Source organism: Taudactylus pleione, unplaced genomic scaffold, assembly GCF_031769625.1.
Source record: "Taudactylus pleione unplaced genomic scaffold, aTauple2 ptg000100l, whole genome shotgun sequence".
NCBI classification, from domain to species: Eukaryota; Metazoa; Chordata; class Amphibia; order Anura; family Myobatrachidae; genus Taudactylus; species Taudactylus pleione.
In genome coordinates this window covers 6,399,101-6,424,115 of record NW_028284502.1, presented here as the reverse complement: position 1 = coordinate 6,424,115, position 25,015 = coordinate 6,399,101, and the positions used below count along the sequence as shown (strand labels likewise).

The 25,015-nt window shown below is 30.4% G+C and overlaps 12 non-coding genes across 12 annotated transcripts; all 12 read right to left on the bottom strand.

The window, feature by feature from the left end:
• Positions 1 to 6,798: 6,798 nt before the first annotated feature.
• On the bottom strand, positions 6,799 to 6,872 carry TRNAK-CUU (transfer RNA lysine (anticodon CUU)). Its single transcript has one exon. It is a non-coding gene; the product is annotated as a tRNA-Lys (tRNA).
• Positions 6,873 to 7,724: 852 nt separating this feature from the next.
• On the bottom strand, positions 7,725 to 7,798 carry TRNAT-AGU (transfer RNA threonine (anticodon AGU)). The gene has a single exon. It is a non-coding gene; the product is annotated as a tRNA-Thr (tRNA).
• Positions 7,799 to 10,769: 2,971 nt separating this feature from the next.
• TRNAK-CUU (transfer RNA lysine (anticodon CUU)) lies at positions 10,770 to 10,843 on the bottom strand. The gene has a single exon. It is a non-coding gene; the product is annotated as a tRNA-Lys (tRNA).
• Positions 10,844 to 11,695: 852 nt separating this feature from the next.
• On the bottom strand, positions 11,696 to 11,769 carry TRNAT-AGU (transfer RNA threonine (anticodon AGU)). Its single transcript has one exon. It is a non-coding gene; the product is annotated as a tRNA-Thr (tRNA).
• A 2,972-nt stretch (positions 11,770 to 14,741) lies between these two features.
• On the bottom strand, positions 14,742 to 14,815 carry TRNAK-CUU (transfer RNA lysine (anticodon CUU)). Its single transcript has one exon. It is a non-coding gene; the product is annotated as a tRNA-Lys (tRNA).
• An 852-nt stretch (positions 14,816 to 15,667) lies between these two features.
• On the bottom strand, positions 15,668 to 15,741 carry TRNAT-AGU (transfer RNA threonine (anticodon AGU)). Its single transcript has one exon. It is a non-coding gene; the product is annotated as a tRNA-Thr (tRNA).
• Positions 15,742 to 16,921: 1,180 nt separating this feature from the next.
• TRNAK-CUU (transfer RNA lysine (anticodon CUU)) lies at positions 16,922 to 16,995 on the bottom strand. Its single transcript has one exon. It is a non-coding gene; the product is annotated as a tRNA-Lys (tRNA).
• Positions 16,996 to 18,710: 1,715 nt separating this feature from the next.
• On the bottom strand, positions 18,711 to 18,784 carry TRNAK-CUU (transfer RNA lysine (anticodon CUU)). The gene has a single exon. It is a non-coding gene; the product is annotated as a tRNA-Lys (tRNA).
• Positions 18,785 to 19,636: 852 nt separating this feature from the next.
• Positions 19,637 to 19,710, bottom strand: TRNAT-AGU (transfer RNA threonine (anticodon AGU)). Its single transcript has one exon. It is a non-coding gene; the product is annotated as a tRNA-Thr (tRNA).
• A 1,180-nt stretch (positions 19,711 to 20,890) lies between these two features.
• Positions 20,891 to 20,964, bottom strand: TRNAK-CUU (transfer RNA lysine (anticodon CUU)). Its single transcript has one exon. It is a non-coding gene; the product is annotated as a tRNA-Lys (tRNA).
• Positions 20,965 to 22,678: 1,714 nt separating this feature from the next.
• Positions 22,679 to 22,752, bottom strand: TRNAK-CUU (transfer RNA lysine (anticodon CUU)). Its single transcript has one exon. It is a non-coding gene; the product is annotated as a tRNA-Lys (tRNA).
• Positions 22,753 to 23,604: 852 nt separating this feature from the next.
• Positions 23,605 to 23,678, bottom strand: TRNAT-AGU (transfer RNA threonine (anticodon AGU)). The gene has a single exon. It is a non-coding gene; the product is annotated as a tRNA-Thr (tRNA).
• Positions 23,679 to 25,015: the final 1,337 nt, after the last annotated feature.

Genomic DNA, 25,015 nt, shown 5'->3' with positions numbered 1-25,015 from the left:
ACATAGAACATTGTCCACCAAGTAAGCCAGAAAGAAGACTGCTATAGTTTTCACATCTCATATTGTCATGAATCAACAACAAACTACATAATAAGGTGATGAAAATTAACCAAACAAAAGTCAGTGCCAAGATTCAATTGCAGGATCTCCAGTTTACTAGACAGGCGTGTTAACCAGCTAAGCCACAGCACCACCTGCTCCAAAGTGTCATATAATGAAAAATTATATTTCTCATGTATGTTTTATGGTAACATTTTTTGAGATACTTAAAAAGGCCGATGCTTAATCGATTTTTTAAAAGTTAAAAATTAAGAAAAAAAATACAGTATATGTTTTCTTCTCTACATTCATTTAAAATTATACCACTGTTTTTCTTAAAATGGTTTGGCAAAGTCACTCTCTTATATTAATTTTTTCTAGCAGTTATTATAGCACTCTCTTTAAAAGCATCCTACAATGGATTATTGTTTGCTTTTTTATGATACAGAAACAGAAAAAATAAACTTGTAATTCAAATGAAGATCTCTATCTTCTAAATATAGATCTAATGTTAGCTTTTTTTCTTGAAGCTTGTTCAAGAGACTTGAAGCTTTTTTTCTGGAAATACTTTCCTAACAGAAGTTTGCAAATGTTATGGAACTAAATATTGATTCATTTTTAAATAATTCTCCTAGCCTCTAGGACTAAAATGACTCTCCCAAATTATCTTGGTAAACATACTTTGCTTTAAATATTTTCACACTTCCTATGGACTTCTCCTTTTACTAAACTCCATTATTATTCTGGAGGTTGTTTAAACAGAATGCAAAGTATTTTCTAGAAAACTCTCTTGTCTAACAGCATACATTTAATTCAACTATATATCTTATATCAAAACAGGAACATGTTTTGTTGTCTTCTAATATGGACTGCATCTAGAAATGAACTGTATTGCTGACCAAGTGAACTGGGGTGAAAGTTGCTCAAGGAATCACGTCTTATTTCTTGAGCATCAACAATACACTACATGCTAAGATATGACAAGCAAATAAAAGGTACTGCTGAGATTTGAACTCAGGATCTCCTGTTTATGAGACAGGCACTTTAACCAACTAGGCCACAGCACCACATAAAAGCCCCTGTTTAATATTGAAAAACAATATATGTAAAGTATAATTTTTGGTAAAAATATTTGAAATGCTTTTTGAGACATGTATTTTATCAAAGTTTAAAATGGTTGGTAATTTTGAATGAATAAGTGACTAAATAAATATGTTTTTATTCTCTCCTTTCTTTTGTGAAATACAGGCCCTTATTTCTTACAATGTATTGCCAAGTGACTTTCTATTATACTATTTTGCAGCAGTTATTATGGATTTCTCTTTAATGGAATCCTACATGAGAATTAGTGCCAGTATTTTCTGATGCTCACATAGTAAAAACATGAAGTAAAATTAAAAAGTATCTTAAAAAGATAGAACAATTTTTAGCATTTTTTCTTTAAGCTTTTTCAAGAAAAGGAAAGCAGTTTTGGAAACACTTTGTTAACACAATTTTGGATGTTATGGAACTAAATATTGTTTAATTTTCAATTGTTCTGCCAGCTGTTTTGATAAAAATTACTCTCTCTCTATTTATCTTAGAAAATTTACTTGTAATTGACATTTTATAAAATTCCCTGCATGATTCTCCTTTGATTGCACACGATATTAATCATGGTGCTTGCTCAAGCATAATAAATGCTATTTTCTGGAAATTTCTGATGTTTACCTTAGCATCATTTTAATGCTAAAATATAGCTTATATTCAAGAAAGGAAATATTGCATTATTTTGTGTTTGTCAGATGTAGACTTTATCTAGAAACATAGAACATTGTCCACCAAGTAAGCCAGAAAGAAGACTGCTAAAGTTTTCACATCTCATATTGTCAGTGCCAAGATTCAATTGCAGGATCTCCAGTTTACTAGACAGGCATGTTAACCAGCTAAGCCACAGCAAAACCTGCTCCAAAGTGTCATATAATGAAAAATTATATTTCTCATGTATGTTTTATGGTAACATTTTTTGAGATCCTTAAAAAGGCTGATGCTTAATCGATTTTTTTAAAGGTAAAAATTAAGAAAAAAAATACAGTATATGTTTTCTTCTCTACATTCTTTTAAAATTATAGGACTGTTTTTCTTAAAATGGTTTGGCAAAGTCACTCTCTTATATTAATTTTTTCTAGCAGTTATTATAGCACTCTCTTTAAAAGCATCCTACAATGGATTAATGTTTGCTTTTTTATGATACACAAACAGAAAAAATAAACTTGTAATTCAAATGAAGATCTCTATCTTCTAAATATAGATCTAATGTTAGCTTTTTTTCTTGAAGCTTGTTCAAGAGACTTGAAGCTTTTTTTTCTGGAAATACTTTCCTAACAGAAGTTTGCAAATGTTATGGAACTAAATATTGATTCATTTTTAAATAATTCTCCTAGCCTCTAGGACTAAAATGACTCTCCCAAATTATCTTGGTAAACATACTTTGCTTTAGATATTTTCACACTTCCTATGGACTTCTCCTTTTACTAAACTCCATTATTATTCTGGAGGGTGCTTAAACAGAATGCAAAGTATTTTCTTGAAAACTCTCATGTCTAACAGCATACATTTAATTCGACTATAGGGCTTATATCAAAACAGGAACATGTTTTGTTGTCTTCTAATATGGACTGCATCTAGAAATGAACTGTATTGCTGACCAAGTGAACTGGGGTGAAAGTTGCTCAAGGAATCACATGTCTTATTTCTTGAGCATCAACAATACACTACATGCTAAGATATGACAAGCAAATAAAAGGTACTGCTGAGATTTGAACTCAGGATCTCCTGTTTATGAGACAGGCACTTTAACCAAATAGGCCACAGCACCATATCAAAGCCCGTATTTAATATTGAAAAACAATATATGTAAAGTATAATTTTTGGTAAAAATATTTGAAATGCTTTTTGAGACATGTATTTTATCAAAGTTTAAAACGGTTGGTAATTTTGAATGAATAAGTGACTAAATAAATATGTTTTTATTCTCTCCTTTCTTTTGTGAAATACAGGCCCTTATTTCTTACAATCTATTGCCAAGTGACTTTCTAGTATACTATTTTGCAGCAATTATTATGGAGTTCTCTATATTGGAATCCTACATGAGAATTAGTGCCAGTATTGTCTGATGCTCACATAGTAAAAACATGAAGTAAAATTAAAAAGAATCTTAAAAAGATAGAACAATTTTTAGCATTTTATCTTTAAGCTTTTTCAAGGAAAGCAAAGCAGTTTTGGAAACACTTTGTTAACACAATTTTGGATGTTATGGAACTAAATATTGTTTAATTTTCAATTGTTCTCCCAGCTGTTATGATAAAAATTACTCTCTCTCTATTTATCTTAGAAAATGTACTTGTAACTGACATTTTATAAAATTCCCTGCATGATTCTTCTTTGACTGCACACGATATTAATCATGGAGCTTGCTCAAGCATAATAAATGCTATTTTCTGGAAATTTCTGATGTTTACCTTAGCATCTGTTTATTTTTTTTTTAAAATAGCATATACTCAAGAATGGGAATATAGCATTATTTTGTGTTTTTCTGATATGGACTTTTTCTAGAAATTTAGTACATTGTTCATCAAGTAAGCCTGGGTGAAAGCTACTACAGTTGTCACGTCTCATATTGTAATGAATGAACAACAAACTACATACTTAGTAGATGAAAATGAATCAAACAAAGGCACTGCTGAGATTTGAACTCAGGATCTCCTTTTTACTAGACCGACACTTTAACCAACTAAGCCACAGAACCACATAAAAAGAACCTTTTTTACATGCTATTTTATGGAAATATCTGATGTTTACCTTAGCATCATTTTAATGCTAAAACATAGCTTATATTAAAGAAAGGAAATATTGCATTATTTTGTGTTTGTCAGATGTAGACTTTATCTAGAAACATAGAACATTGTCCACCAAGTAAGCAAGAAAGAAGACTGCTAAAGTTTTCACATCTCATATTGTCATGAATCAACAACAAACTACATAATAAGGTGATGAAAATTAACCAAACAAAAGTCAGTGCCAAGATTCGATTGCAGGATCTCCTGTATACTAGACAGGCGTGTTAACCAGCTAAGCCACAGCACCACCTGCTCCAAAGTGTCATATAATGAAAAATTATATTTCTAATGTATGTTTTATGGTAACATTTTTTGAGATACTTAAAAAGGCCGATGCTTAATCGATTCTTTAAAAGGTAAAAATAAAGAAAAAAAATACAGTATATGTTTTCTTCTCTACATTCATTTAAAAATTATAGGACTGTTTTTCTTAAAATGGTTTGGCAAAGTCACTCTCTTATATTAATTTTTTCTAGCAGTTATTAAAGCACTCTCTTTAAAAGCATCCTACAATGGATTAATGTTTGCTTTTTTATGATACACAAACAGAAAAAATAAACTTGTAATTCAAATGAAGATCTCTATCTTCTAAATATAGATCTAATGTTAGTTTTTTTTCTTGAAGCTTGTTCAAGAGACTTGAAGCTTTTTTTTCTGGAAATACTTTCCTAACAGAAGTTTGCAAATGTTATGGAACTAAATATTGATTCATTTTTAAATAATTCTCCTAGCCTCTAGGACTAAAATGACTCTCCCAAATTATCTTGGTAAACATACTTTGCTTTAGATATTTTCACACTTCCTATGGACTTCTCCTTTTACTAAACTCCATTATTATTCTGGAGGTTGTTTAAACAGAATGCAAAGTATTTTCAAGAAAACTCTCATGTCTAACAGCATACATTTAATTCAACTATATGGCTTATATCAAAACAGGAACATGTTTTGTTGTCTTCTAATATGGACTGCATCTAGAAATGAACTGTATTGCTGACCAAGTGAACTGGGGTGAAAGTTGCTCAAGGAATCACATGTCTTATTTCTTGAGCATCAACAATACACTACATGCTAAGATATGACAAGCAAATAAAAGGTACTGCTGATATTTGAACTCAGGATCTCCTGTTTATGAGACAGGCACTTTAACCAACTAGGCCACAGCACCACATAAAAGCCCCTGTTTAATATTGAAAAACAATATATGTAAAGTATAATTTTTGGTAAAAATATTTGAAATGCTTTTTGAGACATGTATTTTATCAAAGTTTAAAACGGTTGGTAATTTTGAATGAATAAGTGACTAAATAAATATGTTTTTATTCTCTCCTTTCTTTTGTGAAATACAGGCCCTTATTTCTTACAATGTATTGCCAAGTGACTTTCTAGTATACTATTTTGCAGCAGTTATTATGGATTTCTCTTTAATGGAATCCTACATGAGAATTAGTGCCAGTATTTTCTGATGCTCACATAGTAAAAACATGAAGTAAAATTAAAAAGTATCTTAAAAAAATAGAACAATTTTTAGCATTTTTTCTTTAAGCTTTTTCAAGAAAAGGAAAGCAGTTTTGGAAACACTTTGTTAACACAATTTTGGATGTTATGGAACTAAATGTTGTTTAATTTTCAATTGTTCTCCCAGATGTTATGATAAAAATTACTCTCTCTCTATTTATCTTAGAAAATTTACTTGTAGTTGACATTTTATAAAATTCCCTGCATGATTCTCCTTTGATTGCACACGATATTAATCATGGTGCTTGCTCAAGCATAATAAATGCTATTTTCTGGAAATTTCTGATGTTTACCTTAGCATCATTTTAATGCTAAAATATAGCTTATATTCAAGAAAGGAAATATTGCATTATTTTGTGTTTGTCAGATGTAGACTTTATCTAGAAACATAGATCATTGTCCACCAAGTAAGCCAGAAAGAAGACTGCTAAAGTTTTCACATCTCATATTGTCAGTGCCAAGATTCAATTGCAGGATCTCCAGTTTACTAGACAGGCGTGTTAACCAGCTAAGCCACAGCACCACCTGCTCCAAAGTGTCATATAATAAAAAATTATATTTCTCATGTATGTTTTATGGTAACATTTTTTGAGCTCCTTAAAAAGGCAGATGCTTAATCGATTTTTTAAAAGGTAAAAATTAAGAAAAAAAAAACAGTATATGTTTTCTTCTCTACATTCATTTAAAATTATAGGACTGTTTTTCTTAAAATGGTTTGGCAAAGTCACTCTCTTATATTAATTTTTTCTAGCAGTTATTATAGCACTCTCTTTAAAAGCATCCTACAATGGATTAATGTTTACTTTTTTATGATACACAAACAGAAAAAATAAACTTGTAATTCAAATGAAGATCTCTATCTTCTAAATATAGATCTAATGTTAGCTTTTTTTCTTGAAGCTTGTTCAAGAGACTTGAAGCTTTTTTTTCTGGAAATACTTTCCTAACAGAAGTTTGCAAATGTTATGGAACTAAATATTGATTCATTTTTAAATAATTCTCCTAGCCTCTAGGACTAAAATGACTCTCCCAAATTATCTTGGTAAACATACTTTGCTTTAGATATTTTCACACTTCCTATGGACTTCTCCTTTTACTAAACTCCATTATTATTCTGGAGGTTGTTTAAACAGAATGCAAAGTATTTTCTAGAAAACTCTCATGTCTAACAGCATACATTTAATTCAACTATATGGCTTATATCAAAACAGGAACATGTTTTGTTATCTTCTAATATGGACTGCATCTAGAAATGAACTGTATTGCTGACCAAGTGAACTGGGGTGAAAGTTGCTCAAGGAATCACATGTCTTATTTCTTGAGCATCAACAATACACTACATGCTAAGATATGACAAGCAAATAAAAGGTACTGCTGAAATTTGAACTCAGGATCTCCTGTTTAAGAGACAGGCACTTTAACCAACTAGGCCACAGCACCACATAAAAGCCCCTGTTTAATATTGAAAAACAATATATGTAAAGTATAATTTTTGGTAAAAATATTTGAAATGCTTTTTGAGACATGTATTTTATCAAAGTTTAAAACGGTTGGTAATTTTGAATGAATAAGTGACTAAATAAATATGTTTTTATTCTCTCCTTTCTTTTGTGAAATACAGGCCCTTATTTCTTACAATGTATTGCCAAGTGACTTTCTATTATACTATTTTGCAGCAGTTATTATGGATTTCTCTTTAATGGAATCCTACATGAGAATTAGTGCCAGTATTTTCTGATGCTCACATAGTAAAAACATGAAGTAAAATTAAAAAGTATCTTAAAAAGATAGAACAATTTTTAGCATTTTTTATCTTTAAGCTTTTTCAAGAAAAGCAAAGCAGTTTTGGAAACACTTTGTTAACACAATTTTGGAGGTTATGGAACTAAATATTGTTTAATTTTCAATTGTTCTGCCAGCTGTTATGATAAAAATTACTCTCTCTCTATTTATCTTAATTTACTTGTAATTGACATTTTATAAAATTCCCTGCATGATTCTCCTTTGATTGCACACGATATTAATCATGGTGCTTGCTCAAGCATAATAAATGCTATTTTCTGGAAATTTCTGATGTTTACCTTAGCATCAGTTTATTTAAAAAAAAATAGCTTTTACTCAAGAATGGGAATATAGCATTATTTTGTGTTTTTCTGATATGGACTTTTTCTAGAAATGTAGTACATTGTTCATCAAGTAAGCCTGGGTGAAAGCTACTACAGTTGTCACATCTCATATTGTAATGAATGAACAACAAACTACATACTTAGTAGATGAAAATGAAACAAACAAAGGCACTGCTGAGATTTGAACTCAGGATCTCCTGTTTACTAGACAGGCGCTTTAACCAACTAAGCCACAGCACCACATGGAAAGAATGTTTTTTACATGCTATTTTATGGAAATATCTGATGTTTACCTTAGCATCATTTTAATGCTAAAATATAGCTTATATTCAAGAAAGGAAATATTGCATTATTTTGTGTTTGTCAGATGTAGACTTTATCTAGAAACATAGAACATTGTCCACCAAGTAAGCGAGAAAGAAGACTGCTAAAGTTTTCACATCTCATATTGTCATGAATCAACAACAAACTACATAATAAGGTGATGAAAATTAACCAAACAAAAGTCAGTGCCAAGATTCAATTGCAGGATCTCCAGTTTACTAGACAGGCGTGTTAACCAGCTAAGCCACAGCACCACCTGCTCCAAAGTGTCATATAATGAAAAATTATATTTCTCATGTATGTTTTATGGTAACATTTTTTGAGATACTTAAAAAGGCCGATGCTTAATCGATTTTTTAAAAGGTAAAAATTAAGAAAAAAAATACAGTATATGTTTTCTTCTCTACATTCATTTAAAAATTATAGGACTGTTTTTCTTAAAATGGTTTGGCAAAGTCACTCTCTTTTATTAATTTTTTCTAGCAGTTATTAAAGCACTCTCTTTAAAAGCATCCTACAATGGATTAATGTTTGCTTTTTTATGATACACAAACAGAAAAAATAAACTTGTAATTCAAATGAAGATCTCTATCTTCTAAATATAGATCTAATGTTAGTTTTTTTTCTTGAAGCTTGTTCAAGAGACTTGAAGCTTTTTTTTCTGGAAATACTTTCCTAACAGAAGTTTGCAAATGTTATGGAACTAAATATTGATTCATTTTTAAATAATTCTCCTAGCCTCTAGGACTAAAATGACTCTCCCAAATTATCTTGGTAAACATACTTTGCTTTAGATATTTTCACACTTCCTATGGACTTCTCCTTTTACTAAACTCCATTATTATTCTGGAGGTTGTTTAAACAGAATGCAAAGTATTTTCAAGAAAACTCTCATGTCTAACAGCATACATTTAATTCAACTATATGGCTTATATCAAAACAGGAACATGTTTTGTTGTCTTCTAATATGGACTGCATCTAGAAATGAACTGTATTGCTGACCAAGTGAACTGGGGTGAAAGTTGCTCAAGGAATCACGTCTTATTTCTTGAGCATCAACAATACACTACATGCTAAGATATGACAAGCAAATAAAAGGTACTGCTGAGATTTGAACTCAGGATCTCCTGTTTATGAGACAGGCACTTTAACCAACTAGGCCACAGCACCACATAAAAGCCCCTGTTTAATATTGAAAAACAATATATGTAAAGTATAATTTTTGGTAAAAATATTTGAAATGCTTTTTGAGACATGTATTTTATCAAAGTTTAAAACGGTTGGTAATTTTGAATGAATAAGTGACTAAATAAATATGTTTTTATTCTCTCCTTTCTTTTGTGAATTACAGGCCCTTATTTCTTACAATGTATTGCCAAGTGACTTTCTAGTATACTATTTTGCAGCAGTTATTATGGATTTCTCTTTAATGGAATCCTACATGAGAATTAGTGCCAGTATTTTCTGATGCTCACATAGTAAAAACATGAAGTAAAATTAAAAAGTATCTTAAAAAAATAGAACAATTTTTAGCATTTTTTTCTTTAAGCTTTTTCAAGAAAAGGAAAGCAGTTTTGGAAACACTTTGTTAACACAATTTTGGATGTTATGGAACTAAATGTTGTTTAATTTTCAATTGTTCTCCCAGATGTTATGATAAAAATTACTCTCTCTCTATTTATCTTAGAAAATTTACTTGTAGTTGACATTTTATAAAATTCCCTGCATGATTCTCCTTTGATTGCACACGATATTAATCATGGTGCTTGCTCAAGCATAATAAATGCTATTTTCTGGAAATTTCTGATGTTTACCTTAGCATCATTTTAATGCTAAAATATAGCTTATATTCAAGAAAGGAAATATTGCATTATTTTGTGTTTGTCAGATGTAGACTTTATCTAGAAACATAGATCATTGTCCACCAAGTAAGCCAGAAAGAAGACTGCTAAAGTTTTCACATCTCATATTGTCAGTGCCAAGATTCAATTGCAGGATCTCCAGTTTACTAGACAGGCGTGTTAACCAGCTAAGCCACAGCACCACCTGCTCCAAAGTGTCATATAATGAAAAATTATATTTCTCATGTATGTTTTATGGTAACATTTTTTGAGCTCCTTAAAAATGCAGATGCTTAATCGATTTTTTAAAAGGTAAAAATTAAGAAAAAAAAAACAGTATATGTTTTCTTCTCTACATTCATTTAAAATTATAGGACTGTTTTTCTTAAAATGGTTTGGCAAAGTCACTCTCTTATATTAATTTTTTCTAGCAGTTATTATAGCACTCTCTTTAAAAGCATCCTACAATGGATTAATGTTTACTTTTTTATGATACACAAACAGAAAAAATAAACTTGTAATTCAAATGAAGATCTCTATCTTCTAAATATAGATCTAATGTTAGCTTTTTTTCTTGAAGCTTGTTCAAGAGACTTGAAGCTTTTTTTTCTGGAAATACTTTCCTAACAGAAGTTTGCAAATGTTATGGAACTAAATATTGATTCATTTTTAAATAATTCTCCTAGCCTCTAGGACTAAAATGACTCTCCCAAATTATCTTGGTAAACATACTTTGCTTTAGATATTTTCACACTTCCTATGGACTTCTCCTTTTACTAAACTCCATTATTATTCTGGAGGTTGTTTAAACAGAATGCAAAGTATTTTCTAGAAAACTCTCATGTCTAACAGCATACATTTAATTCAACTATATGGCTTATATCAAAACAGGAACATGTTTTGTTATCTTCTAATATGGACTGCATCTAGAAATGAACTGTATTGCTGACCAAGTGAACTGGGGTGAAAGTTGCTCAAGGAATCACATGTCTTATTTCTTGAGCATCAACAATACACTACATGCTAAGATATGACAAGCAAATAAAAGGTACTGCTGAAATTTGAACTCAGGATCTCCTGTTTAAGAGACAGGCACTTTAACCAACTAGGCCACAGCACCACATAAAAGCCCCTGTTTAATATTGAAAAACAATATATGTAAAGTATAATTTTTGGTAAAAATATTTGAAATGCTTTTTGAGACATGTATTTTATCAAAGTTTAAAACGGTTGGTAATTTTGAATGAATAAGTGACTAAATAAATATGTTTTTATTCTCTCCTTTCTTTTGTGAAATACAGGCCCTTATTTCTTACAATGTATTGCCAAGTGACTTTCTATTATACTATTTTGCAGCAGTTATTATGGATTTCTCTTTAATGGAATCCTACATGAGAATTAGTGCCAGTATTTTCTGATGCTCACATAGTAAAAACATGAAGTAAAATTAAAAAGTATCTTAAAAAGATAGAACAATTTTTAGCATTTTTTATCTTTAAGCTTTTTCAAGAAAAGCAAAGCAGTTTTGGAAACACTTTGTTAACACAATTTTGGAGGTTATGGAACTAAATATTGTTTAATTTTCAATTGTTCTGCCAGCTGTTATGATAAAAATTACTCTCTCTCTATTTATCTTAATTTACTTGTAATTGACATTTTATAAAATTCCCTGCATGATTCTCCTTTGATTGCACACGATATTAATCATGGTGCTTGCTCAAGCATAATAAATGCTATTTTCTGGAAATTTCTGATGTTTACCTTAGCATCAGTTTATTTAAAAAAAAATAGCTTTTACTCAAGAATGGGAGTATAGCATTATTTTGTGTTTTTCTGATATGGACTTTTTTTAGAAATGTAGTACATTGTTCATCAAGTAAGCCTGGGTGAAAGCTACTACAGTTGTCACATCTCATATTGTAATGAATGAACAACAAACTACATACTTAGTAGATGAAAATGAATCAAACAAAGGCACTGCTGAGATTTGAACTCAGGATCTCCTGTTTACTAGACAGGCGCTTTAACCAACTAAGCCACAGCACCACATGGAAAGAAAGTTTTTTACATGCTATTTTATGGAAAGATCTGATGTTTACCTTAGCATCATTTTAATGCTAAAATATAGCTTATATTCAAGAAAGGAAATATTGCATTATTTTGTGTTTGTCAGATGTAGACTTTATCTAGAAACATAGAACATTGTCCACCAAGTAAGCGAGAAAGAAGACTGCTAAAGTTTTCACATCTCATATTGTCATGAATCAACAACAAACTACATAATAAGGTGATGAAAATTAACCAAACAAAAGTCAGTGCCAAGATTCAATTGCAGGATCTCCAGTTTACTAGACAGGCGTGTTAACCAGCTAAGCCACAGCACCACCTGCTCCAAAGTGTCATATAATGAAAAATTATATTTCTCATGTATGTTTTATGGTAACATTTTTTGAGATACTTAAAAAGGCCGATGCTTAATCGATTTTTTAAAAGGTAAAAATTAAGAAAAAAAATACAGTATATGTTTTCTTCTCTACATTCATTTAAAAATTATAGGACTGTTTTTCTTAAAATGGTTTGGCAAAGTCACTCTCTTTTATTAATTTTTTCTAGCAGTTATTAAAGCACTCTCTTTAAAAGCATCCTACAATGGATTAATGTTTGCTTTTTTATGATACACAAACAGAAAAAATAAACTTGTAATTCAAATGAAGATCTCTATCTTCTAAATATAGATCTAATGTTAGTTTTTTTTCTTGAAGCTTGTTCAAGAGACTTGAAGCTTTTTTTTCTGGAAATACTTTCCTAACAGAAGTTTGCAAATGTTATGGAACTAAATATTGATTCATTTTTAAATAATTCTCCTAGCCTCTAGGACTAAAATGACTCTCCCAAATTATCTTGGTAAACATACTTTGCTTTAGATATTTTCACACTTCCTATGGACTTCTCCTTTTACTAAACTCCATTATTATTCTGGAGGTTGTTTAAACAGAATGCAAAGTATTTTCAAGAAAACTCTCATGTCTAACAGCATACATTTAATTCAACTATATGGCTTATATCAAAACAGGAACATGTTTTGTTGTCTTCTAATATGGACTGCATCTAGAAATGAACTGTATTGCTGACCAAGTGAACTGGGGTGAAAGTTGCTCAAGGAATCACATGTCTTATTTCTTGAGCATCAACAATACACTACATGCTAAGATATGACAAGCAAATAAAAGGTACTGCTGAGATTTGAACTCAGGATCTCCTGTTTATGAGACAGGCACTTTAACCAACTAGGCCACAGCACCACATAAAAGCCCCTGTTTAATATTGAAAAACAATATATGTAAAGTATAATTTTTGGTAAAAATATTTGAAATGCTTTTTGAGACATGTATTTTATCAAAGTTTAAAACGGTTGGTAATTTTGAATGAATAAGTGACTAAATAAATATGTTTTTATTCTCTCCTTTCTTTTGTGAAATACAGGCCCTTATTTCTTACAATGTATTGCCAAGTGACTTTCTATTATACTATTTTGCAGCAGTTATTATGGATTTCTCTTTAATGGAATCCTACATGAGAATTAGTGCCAGTATTTTCTGATGCTCACATAGTAAAAACATGAAGTAAAATTAAAAAGTATCTTAAAAAAATAGAACAATTTTTAGCATTTTTTCTTTAAGCTTTTTCAAGAAAAGGAAAGCAGTTTTGGAAACACTTTGTTAACACAATTTTGGATGTTATGGAACTAAATGTTGTTTAATTTTCAACTGTTCTCCCAGATGTTATGATAAAAATTACTCTCTCTCTATTTATCTTAGAAAATTTACTTGTAGTTGACATTTTATAAAATTCCCTGCATGATTCTCCTTTGATTGCACACGATATTAATCATGGTGCTTGCTCAAGCATAATAAATGCTATTTTCTGGAAATTTCTGATGTTTACCTTAGCATCATTTTAATGCTAAAATATAGCTTATATTCAAGAAAGGAAATATTGCATTATTTTGTGTTTGTCAGATGTAGACTTTATCTAGAAACATAGATCATTGTCCACCAAGTAAGCCAGAAAGAAGACTGCTAAAGTTTTCACATCTCATATTGTCAGTGCCAAGATTCAATTGCAGGATCTCCAGTTTACTAGACAGGCGTGTTAACCAGCTAAGCCACAGCACCACCTGCTCCAAAGTGTCATATAATGAAAAATTATATTTCTCATGTATGTTTTATGGTAACATTTTTTGAGCTCCTTAAAAAGGCAGATGCTTAATCGATTTTTTAAAAGGTAAAAATTAAGAAAAAAAAAACAGTATATGTTTTCTTCTCTACATTCATTTAAAATTATAGGACTGTTTTTCTTAAAATGGTTTGGCAAAGTCACTCTCTTATATTAATTTTTTCTAGCAGTTATTATAGCACTCTCTTTAAAAGCATCCTACAATGGATTAATGTTTACTTTTTTATGATACACAAACAGAAAAAATAAACTTGTAATTCAAATGAAGATCTCTATCTTCTAAATATAGATCTAATGTTAGCTTTTTTTCTTGAAGCTTGTTCAAGAGACTTGAAGCTTTTTTTTCTGGAAATACTTTCCTAACAGAAGTTTGCAAATGTTATGGAACTAAATATTGATTCATTTTTAAATAATTCTCCTAGCCTCTAGGACTAAAATGACTCTCCCAAATTATCTTGGTAAACATACTTTGCTTTAGATATTTTCACACTTCCTATGGACTTCTCCTTTTACTAAACTCCATTATTATTCTGGAGGTTGTTTAAACAGAATGCAAAGTATTTTCTAGAAAACTCTCATGTCTAACAGCATACATTTAATTCAACTATATGGCTTATATCAAAACAGGAACATGTTTTGTTATCTTCTAATATGGACTGCATCTAGAAATGAACTGTATTGCTGACCAAGTGAACTGGGGTGAAAGTTGCTCAAGGAATCACATGTCTTATTTCTTGAGCATCAACAATACACTACATGCTAAGATATGACAAGCAAATAAAAGGTACTGCTGAGATTTGAACTCAGGATCTCCTGTTTAAGAGACAGGCACTTTAACCAACTAGGCCACAGCACCACATAAAAGCCCCTGTTTAATATTGAAAAACAATATATGTAAAGTATAATTTTTGGTAAAAATATTTGAAATGCTTTTTGAGACATGTATTTTATCAAAGTTTAAAATGGTTGGTAATTTTGAATGAATAAGTGACTAAATAAATATGTTTTTATTCTCTCCTTTCTTTTGTGAAATACAGGCCCTTATTTCTTACAATGTATTGCCAAGTGACTTTCTATTATACTATTTTGCAGCAGTTATTATGGATTTCTCTTTAATGGAATCCTACATGAGAATTAGTGCCAGTATTTTCTGATGCTCACATAGTAAAAACATGAAGTAAAATTAAAAAGTATCTTAAAAAGATAGAACAATTTTTAGCATTTTTTATCTTTAAGCTTTTTCAAGAAAAGCAAAGCAGTTTTGGAAATACTTTGTTAACACAATTTTGGAGGTTATGGAACTAAATATTGTTTAATTTTCAATTGTTCTGCCAGCAGTTATGATAAAAATTACTCTCTCTCTATTTATCTTAATTTACTTGTAATTGACATTTTATAAAATTCCCTGCATGATTCTCCTTTGATTGCACACGATATTAATCATGGTGCTTGCTCAAGCATAATAAATGCTATTTTCTGGAAATTTCTGATGTTTACCTTAGCATCAGTTTATTTAAAAAAAAATAGCTTTTACTCAAGAATGGGAATATAGCATTATTTTGTGTTTTTCTGATATGGACTTTTTCTAGAAATGTAGTACATTGTTCATCAAGTAAGCCTGGGTGAAAGCTACTACAGTTGTCACATCTCATATTGTAATGAATGAACAACAAACTACATACTTAGTAGATGAAAATGAATCAAACAAAGGCACTGCTGAGATTTGAACTCAGGATCTCCTGTTTACTAGACAGGCGCTTTAACCAACTAAGCCACAGCACCACATGGAAAGAATGTTTTTTACATGCTATTTTATGGAAAGATCTGATGTTTACCTTAGCATCATTTTAATGCTAAATTATAGCTTATATTCAAGAAAGGAAATATTGCATTATTTTGTGTTTGTCAGATGTAGACTTTATCTAGAAACATAGAACATTGTCCACCAAGTAAGCGAGAAAGAAGACTGCTAAAGTTTTCACATCTCATATTGTCATGAATCAACAACAAACTACATAATAAGGTGATGAAAATTAACCAAACAAAAGTCAGTGCCAAGATTCAATTGCAGGATCTCCAGTTTACTAGACAGGCGTGTTAACCAGCTAAGCCACAGCACCACCTGCTCCAAAGTGTCATATAATGAAAAATTATATTTCTCATGTATGTTTTATGGTAACATTTTTTGAGATACTTAAAAAGGCCGATGCTTAATCGATTTTTTAAAAGGTAAAAATTAAGAAAAAAAATACAGTATATGTTTTCTTCTCTACATTCATTTAAAATTATAGGACTGTTTTTCTTAAAATGGTTTGGCAAAGTCTCTCTCTTATATTAATTTTTTCTAGCAGTTATTATAGCACTCTCTTTAAAAGCATCCTACAATGGATTATTGTTTGCTTTTTTATGATACAGAAACAGAAAAAATAAACTTGTAATTCAAATGAAGATCTCTATCTTCTAAATATAGATCTAATGTTAGCTTTTTTTCTTGAAGCTTGTTCAAGAGACTTGAAGCTTTTTTTCTGGAAATACTTTCCTAACAGAAGTTTGCAAATGTTATGGAACTAAATATTGATTCATTTTTAAATAATTCTCCTAGCCTCTAGGACTAAAATGACTCTCCCAAATTATCTTGGTAAACATACTTTGCTTTAGATATTTTCACACTTCCTATGGACTTCTCCTTTGACTAAACTCCATTATTATTCTGGAGGTTGTTTAAACAGAATGCAAAGTATTATCTAGAAAACTCTCATGTCTAACAGCATACATTTAATTCAACTATATGGCTTATATCAAAACAGGAACATGTTTTGTTGTCTTCTAATATGGACTGCATCTAGAAATGAACTGTATTGCTGACCAAGTGAACTGGGGTGAAAGTTGCTCAAGGAATCACATGTCTTATTTCTTGAGCATCAACAATACACTACATGCTAAGATATGACAAGCAAATAAAAGGTACTGCTGAAATTTGAACTCAGGATCTCCTGTTTAAGAGACAGGCACTTTAACCAACTAGGCCACAGCACCACATAAAAGCCCCTGTTTAATATTGAAAAACAATATATGTAAAGTATAATTTTTGGTAAAAATATTTGAAATGCTTTTTGAGACATGTATTTTATCAAAGTTTAAAACGGTTGGTAATTTTGAATGAATAAGTGACTAAATAAATATGTTTTTATTCTCTCCTTTCTTTTGTGAAATACAGGCCCTTATTTCTTACAATGTATTGCCAAGTGACTTTCTAGTATACTATTTTGCAGCAGTTATTATGGAGTTCTCTATAATGGAATCCTACATGAGAATTAGTGCCAGTATTGTCTGATGCTCACATAGTAAAAACATGAAGTAAAATTAAAAAGTATCTTAAAAAGATAGAACAATTTTAGCATTTTATCTTTAAGCTTTTTCAAGGAAAGCAAAGCAGTTTTGTAAACACTTTGTTAACACAATTTTGGATGTTATGGAACTAAATATTGTTTAATTTTCAATTGTTCTCCCAGATGTTATGATAAAAATTACTCTCTCTCTATTTATCTTAGAAAATTTACTTGTAGTTGACATTTTATAAAATTCCCTGCATGATTCTCCTTTGATTGCACACGATATTAATCATGGTGCTTGCTCAAGCATAATAAATGCTATTTTCTGGAAATTTCTGATGTTTACCTTAGCATCATTTTAATGCTAAAATATAGCTTATATTCAAGAAAGGAAATATTGCATTATTTTGTGTTTGTCAGATGTAGACTTTATCTAGAAACATAGATCATTGTCCACCAAGTAAGCCAGAAAGAAGACTGCTAAAGTTTTCACATCTCATATTGTCAGTGCCAAGATTCAATTGCAGGATCTCCAGTTTACTAGACAGGCGTGTTAACCAGCTAAGCCACAGCACCACCTGCTCCAAAGTGTCATATAATGAAAAATTATATTTCTCATGTATGTTTTATGGTAACATTTTTTGAGCTCCTTAAAAAGGCAGATGCTTAATCGATTTTTTAAAAGGTAAAAATTAAGAAAAAAAAAACAGTATATGTTTTCTTCTCTACATTCATTTAAAATTATAGGACTGTTTTTCTTAAAATGGTTTGGCAAAGTCACTCTCTTATATTAATTTTTTCTAGCAGTTATTATAGCACTCTCTTTAAAAGCATCCTACAATGGATTAATGTTTACTTTTTTATGATACACAAACAGAAAAAATAAACTTGTAATTCAAATGAAGATCTCTATCTTCTAAATATAGATCTAATGTTAGCTTTTTTTCTTGAAGCTTGTTCAAGAGACTTGAAGCTTTTTTTTCTGGAAATACTTTCCTAACAGAAGTTTGCAAATGTTATGGAACTAAATATTGATTCATTTTTAAATAATTCTCCTAGCCTCTAGGACTAAAATGACTCTCCCAAATTATCTTGGTAAACATACTTTGCTTTAGATATTTTCACACTTCCTATGGACTTCTCCTTTTACTAAACTCCATTATTATTCTGGAGGTTGTTTAAACAGAATGCAAAGTATTTTCTAGAAAACTCTCATGTCTAACAGCATACATTTAATTCAACTATATGGCTTATATCAAAACAGGAACATGTTTTGTTGTCTTCTAATATGGACTGCATCTAGAAATGAACTGTATTGCTGACCAAGTGAACTGGGGTGAAAGTTGCTCAAGGAATCACATGTCTTATTTCTTGAGCATCAACAATACACTACATGCTAAGATATGACAAGCAAATAAAAGGTACTGCTGAAATTTGAACTCAGGATCTCCTGTTTAAGAGACAGGCACTTTAACCAACTAGGCCACAGCACCACATAAAAGCCCCTGTTTAATATTGAAAAACAATATATGTAAAGTATAATTTTTGGTAAAAATATTTGAAATGCTTTTTGAGACATGTATTTTATCAAAGTTTAAAACGGTTGGTAATTTTGAATGAATAAGTGACTAAATAAATATGTTTTTATTCTCTCCGTTCTTTTGTGAAATACAGGCCCTTATTTCTTACAATGTATTGCCAAGTGACTTTCTATTATACTATTTTGCAGCAGTTATTATGGATTTCTCTTTAATGGAATCCTACATGAGAATTAGTGCCAGTATTTTCTGATGCTCACATAGTAAAAACATGAAGTAAAATTAAAAAGTATCTTAAAAAGATAGAACAATTTTTAGCATTTTTTATCTTTAAGCTTTTTCAAGAAAAGCAAAGCAGTTTTGGAAACACTTTGTTAACACAATTTTGGAGGTTATGGAACTAAATATTGTTTAATTTTCAATTGTTCTGCCAGCTGTTATGATAAAAATTACTCTCTCTCTATTTATCTTAATTTACTTGTAATTGACATTTTATAAAATTCCCTGCATGATTCTCCTTTGATTGCACACGATATTAATCATGGTGCTTGCTCAAGCATAATAAATGCTATTTTCTGGAAATTTCTGATGTTTACCTTAGCATCAGTTTATTTAAAAAAAAATAGCTTTTACTCAAGAATGGGAATATAGCATTATTTTGTGTTTTTCTGATATGGACTTTTTCTAGAAATGTAGTTCATTGTTCATCAAGTAAGCCTGGGTGAAAGCTACTACAGTTGTCACATCTCATATTGTAATGAATGAACAACAAACTACATACTTAGTAGATGAAAATGAATCAAACAAAGGCACTGCTGAGATTTGAACTCAGGATCTCCTGTTTACTAGACAGGCGCTTTAACCAACTAAGCCACAGCACCACATGGAAAGAATGTTATTTACATGCTATTTTATGGAAATATCTGATGTTTACCTTAGCATCATTTTAATGCTAAAATATAGCTTATATTCAAGAAAGGAAATATTGCATTATTTTGTGTTTGTCAGATGTAGACTTTATCTAGAAACATAGAACATTGTCCACCAAGTAAGCGAGAAAGAAGACTGCTAAAGTTTTCACATCTCATATTGTCATGAATCAACAACAAACTACATAATAAGGTGATGAAAATTAACCAAACAAAAGTCAGTGCCAAGATTCAATTGCAGGATCTCCTGTTTACTAGACAGGCGTGTTAACCAGCTAAGCCACAGCACCACCTGCTCCAAAGTGTCATATAATGAAAAATTATATTTCTCATGTATGTTTTATGGTAACATTTTTTGAGATACTTAAAAAGGCCGATGCTTAATCGATTTTTTAAAAGGTAAAAATTAAGAAAAAAAATACAGTATATGTTTTCTTCTCTACATTCATTTAAAATTATAGGACTGTTTTTCTTAAAATGGTTTGGCAAAGTCTCTCTCTTATATTAATTTTTTCTAGCAGTTATTATAGCACTCTCTTTAAAAGCATCCTACAATGGATTATTGTTTGCTTTTTTATGATACAGAAACAGAAAAAATAAACTTGTAATTCAAATGAAGATCTCTATCTTCTAAATATAGATCTAATGTTAGCTTTTTTTCTTGAAGCTTGTTCAAGAGACTTGAAGCTTTTTTTCTGGAAATACTTTCCTAACAGAAGTTTGCAAATGTTATGGAACTAAATATTGATTCATTTTTAAATAATTCTCCTAGCCTCTAGGACTAAAATGACTCTCCCAAATTATCTTGGTAAACATACTTTGCTTTAGATATTTTCACACTTCCTATGGACTTCTCCTTTTACTAAACTCCATTACTATTCTGGAGGTTGTTTAAACAGAATGCAAAGTATTATCTAGAAAACTCTCATGTCTAACAGCATACATTTAATTCAACTATATGGCTTATATCAAAACAGGAACATGTTTTGTTGTCTTCTAATATGGACTGCATCTAGAAATGAACTGTATTGCTGACCAAGTGAACTGGGGTGAAAGTTGCTCAAGGAATCACATGTCTTATTTCTTGAGCATCAACAATACACTACATGCTAAGATATGACAAGCAAATAAAAGGTACTGCTGAAATTTGAACTCAGGATCTCCTGTTTAAGAGACAGGCACTTTAACCAACTAGGCCACAGCACCACATAAAAGCCCCTGTTTAATATTGAAAAACAATATATGTAAAGTATAATTTTTGGTAAAAATATTTGAAATGCTTTTTGAGACATGTATTTTATCAAAGTTTAAAATGGTTGGTAATTTTGAATGAATAAGTGACTAAATAAATATGTTTTTATTCTCTCCTTTCTTTTGTGAAATACAGGCCCTTATTTCTTACAATGTATTGCCAAGTGACTTTCTATTATACTATTTTGCAGCAGTTATTATGGATTTCTCTTTAATGGAATCCTACATGAGAATTAGTGCCAGTATTTTCTGATGCTCACATAGTAAAAACATGATGTAAAATTAAAAAGTATCTTAAAAAGATAGAAAAATTTTTAGCATTTTTTCTTTAAGCTTTTTCAAGAAAAGGAAAGCAGTTTTGGAAACACTTTGTTAACACAATTTTGGATGTTATGGAACTAAATATTGTTTAATTTTCAATTGTTCTCCCAGCTGTTATGATAAAAATTACTCTCTCTCTATTTATCTTAGAAAATTTACTTGTAGTTGACGTTTTATAAAATTCCCTGCATGATTCTCCTTTGATTGCACACGATATTAATCATGGTGCTTGCTCAAGCATAATAAATGCTATTTTCTGGAAATTTCTGATGTTTACCTTAGCATCATTTTAATGCTAAAATATAGCTTATATTCAAGAAAGGAAATATTGCATTATTTTGTGTTTGTAAGATGTAGACTTTATCTAGAAACATAGAACATTGTCCACCAAGTAAGCCAGAAAGAAGACTGCTAAAGTTTTCACATCTCATATTGTCAGCGCCAAGATTCAATTGCAGGATCTCCAGTTTACTAGACAGGCGTGTTAACCAGCTAAGCCACAGCACCACCTGCTCCAAAGTGTCATAAAATGAAAAATTATATTTCTCATGTATGTTTTATGGTAACATTTTTTGAGCTCCTTAAAAAGGCTGATGCTTAATCGATTTTTTAAAAGGTAAAAATGAAGAAAAAAAATACAGTATATGTTTTCTTCTCTACATTCATTTAAAATTATAGGACTGTTTTTCTTAAAATGGTTTGGCAAAGTCACTCTCTTATATTAATTTTTTCTAGCAGTTATTATAGCACTCTCTTTAAAAGCATCCTACAATGGATTAATGTTTACTTTTTTATGATACACAAACAGAAAAAATAAACTTGTAATTCAAATGAAGATCTCTATCTTCTAAATATAGATCTAATGTTAGCTTTTTTCTTGAAGCTTGTTCAAGAGACTTGAAGCTTTTTTTCTGGAAATACTTTCCTAACAGAAGTTTGCAAATGTTATGGAACTAAATATTGATTCATTTTTAAATAATTCTCCTAGCCTCTAGGACTAAAATGACTCTCCCAAATTATCTTGGTAAACATACTTTGCTTTAGATATTTTCACACTTCCTATGGACTTCTCCTTTGACTAAACTCCATTATTATTCTGGAGGTTGTTTAAACAGAATGCAAAGTATTATCTAGAAAACTCTCATGTCTAACAGCATACATTTAATTCAACTATATGGCTTATATCAAAACAGGAACATGTTTTGTTGTCTTCTAATATGGACTGCATCTAGAAATGAACTGTATTGCTGACCAAGTGAACTGGGGTGAAAGTTGCTCAAGGAATCACATGTCTTATTTCTTGAGCATCAACAATACACTACATGCTAAGATATGACAAGCAAATAAAAGGTACTGCTGAAATTTGAACTCAGGATCTCCTGTTTAAGAGACAGGCACTTTAACCAACTAGGCCACAGCACCACATAAAAGCCCCTGTTTAATATTGAAAAACAATATATGTAAAGTATAATTTTTGGTAAAAATATTTGAAATGCTTTTTGAGACATGTATTTTATCAAAGTTTAAAACGGTTGGTAATTTTGAATGAATAAGTGACTAAATAAATATGTTTTTATTCTCTCCTTTCTTTTGTGAAATACAGGCCCTTATTTCTTACAATGTATTGCCAAGTGACTTTCTAGTATACTATTTTGCAGCAGTTATTATGGAGTTCTCTATAATGGAATCCTACATGAGAATTAGTGCCAGTATTGTCTGATGCTCACATAGTAAAAACATGAAGTAAAATTAAAAAGTATCTTAAAAAGATAGAACAATTTTAGCATTTTATCTTTAAGCTTTTTCAAGGAAAGCAAAGCAGTTTTGGAAACACTTTGTTAACACAATTTTGGATGTTATGGAACTAAATATTGTTTAATTTTCAATTGTTCTCCCAGCTGTTATGATAAAAATTACTCTCTCTCTATTTATCTTAGAAAATGTACTTGTAACTGACATTTTATAAAATTCCCTGCATGATTCTTCTTTGACTGCACACGATATTAATCATGGAGCTTGCTCAAGCATAATAAATGCTATTTTCTGGAAATTTCTGATGTTTACCTTAGCATCTGTTTTTTTTTTTTAAATAGCATATACTCAAGAATGGGAATATAGCATTATTTTGTGTTTTTCTGATATGGACTTTTTCTAGAAATGTAGTACATTGTTCATCAAGTAAGCCTGGGTGAAAGCTACTACAGTTGTCACGTCTCATATTGTAATGAATGAACAACAAACTACATACTTAGTAGATGAAAATGAATCAAACAAAGGCACTGCTGAGATTTGAACTCAGGATCTCCTGTTTACTAGACAGACGCTTTAACCAACTAAGCCACAGAACCACATAGAAAGAGCCTTTTTTACCTGCTATTTTATGGAAATATCTGATGTTTACCTTAGCATCATTTTAATGCTAAAATATAGCTTATATTAAAGAAAGGAAATATTGCATTATTTTGTGTTTGTCAGATGTAGACTTTATCTAGAAACATAGAACATTGTCCACCAAGTAAGCCAGAAAGAAGACTGCTAAAGTTTTCACATCTCATATTGTCATGAATCAACAACAAACTACATAATAAGGTGATGAAAATTAACCAAACAAAAGTCAGTGCCAAGATTCGATTGCAGGATCTCCTGTTTACTAGACAGGCGTGTTAACCAGCTAAGCCACAGCACCACCTGCTCCAAAGTGTCATATAATGAAAAATTATATTTCTCATGTATGTTTTATGGTAACATTTTTTGAGATACTTAAAAAGGCAGATGCTTAATCGATTTTTTAAAAGGTAAAAATTAAGAAAAAAAATACAGTATATGTTTTCTTCTCTACATTCATTTAAAATTATAGGACTGTTTTTCTTAAAATGGTTTGGCAAAGTCACTCTCTTATATTAATTTTTTCTAGCAGTTATTAAAGCACTCTCTTTAAAAGCATCCTACAATGGATTATTGTTTGCTTTTTTATGATACAGAAACAGAAAAAATAAACTTGTAATTCAAATGAAGATCTCTATCTTCTAAATATAGATCTAATGTTAGCTTTTTTTCTTGAAGCTTGTTCAAGAGACTTGAAGCTTTTTTTCTGGAAATACTTTCCTAACAGAAGTTTGCAAATGTTATGGAACTAAATATTGATTCATTTTTAAATAATTCTCCTAGCCTCTAGGACTAAAATGACTCTCCCAAATTATCTTGGTAAACATACTTTGCTTTAGATATTTTCACACTTCCTATGGACTTCTCCTTTTACTAAACTCCATTATTATTCTGGAGGTTGTTTAAACAGAATGCAAAGTATTTTCAAGAAAACTCTCTTGTCTAACAGCATACATTTAATTCAACTATATGGCTTATATCAAAACAGGAACATGTTTTGTTGTCTTCTAATATGGACTGCATCTAGAAATGAACTGTATTGCTGACCAAGTGAACTGGGGTGAAAGTTGCTCAAGGAATCACGTCTTAATTCTTGAGCATCAACAATACACTACATGCTAAGATATGACAAGCAAATAAAAGGTACTGCTGAGATTTGAACTCAGGATCTCCTGTTTATGAGACAGGCACTTTAACCAACTAGGCCACAGCACCACATAAAAGCCCCTGTTTAATATTGAAAAACAATATATGTAAAGTATAATTTTTGGTAAAAATATTTGAAATGCTTTTTGAGACA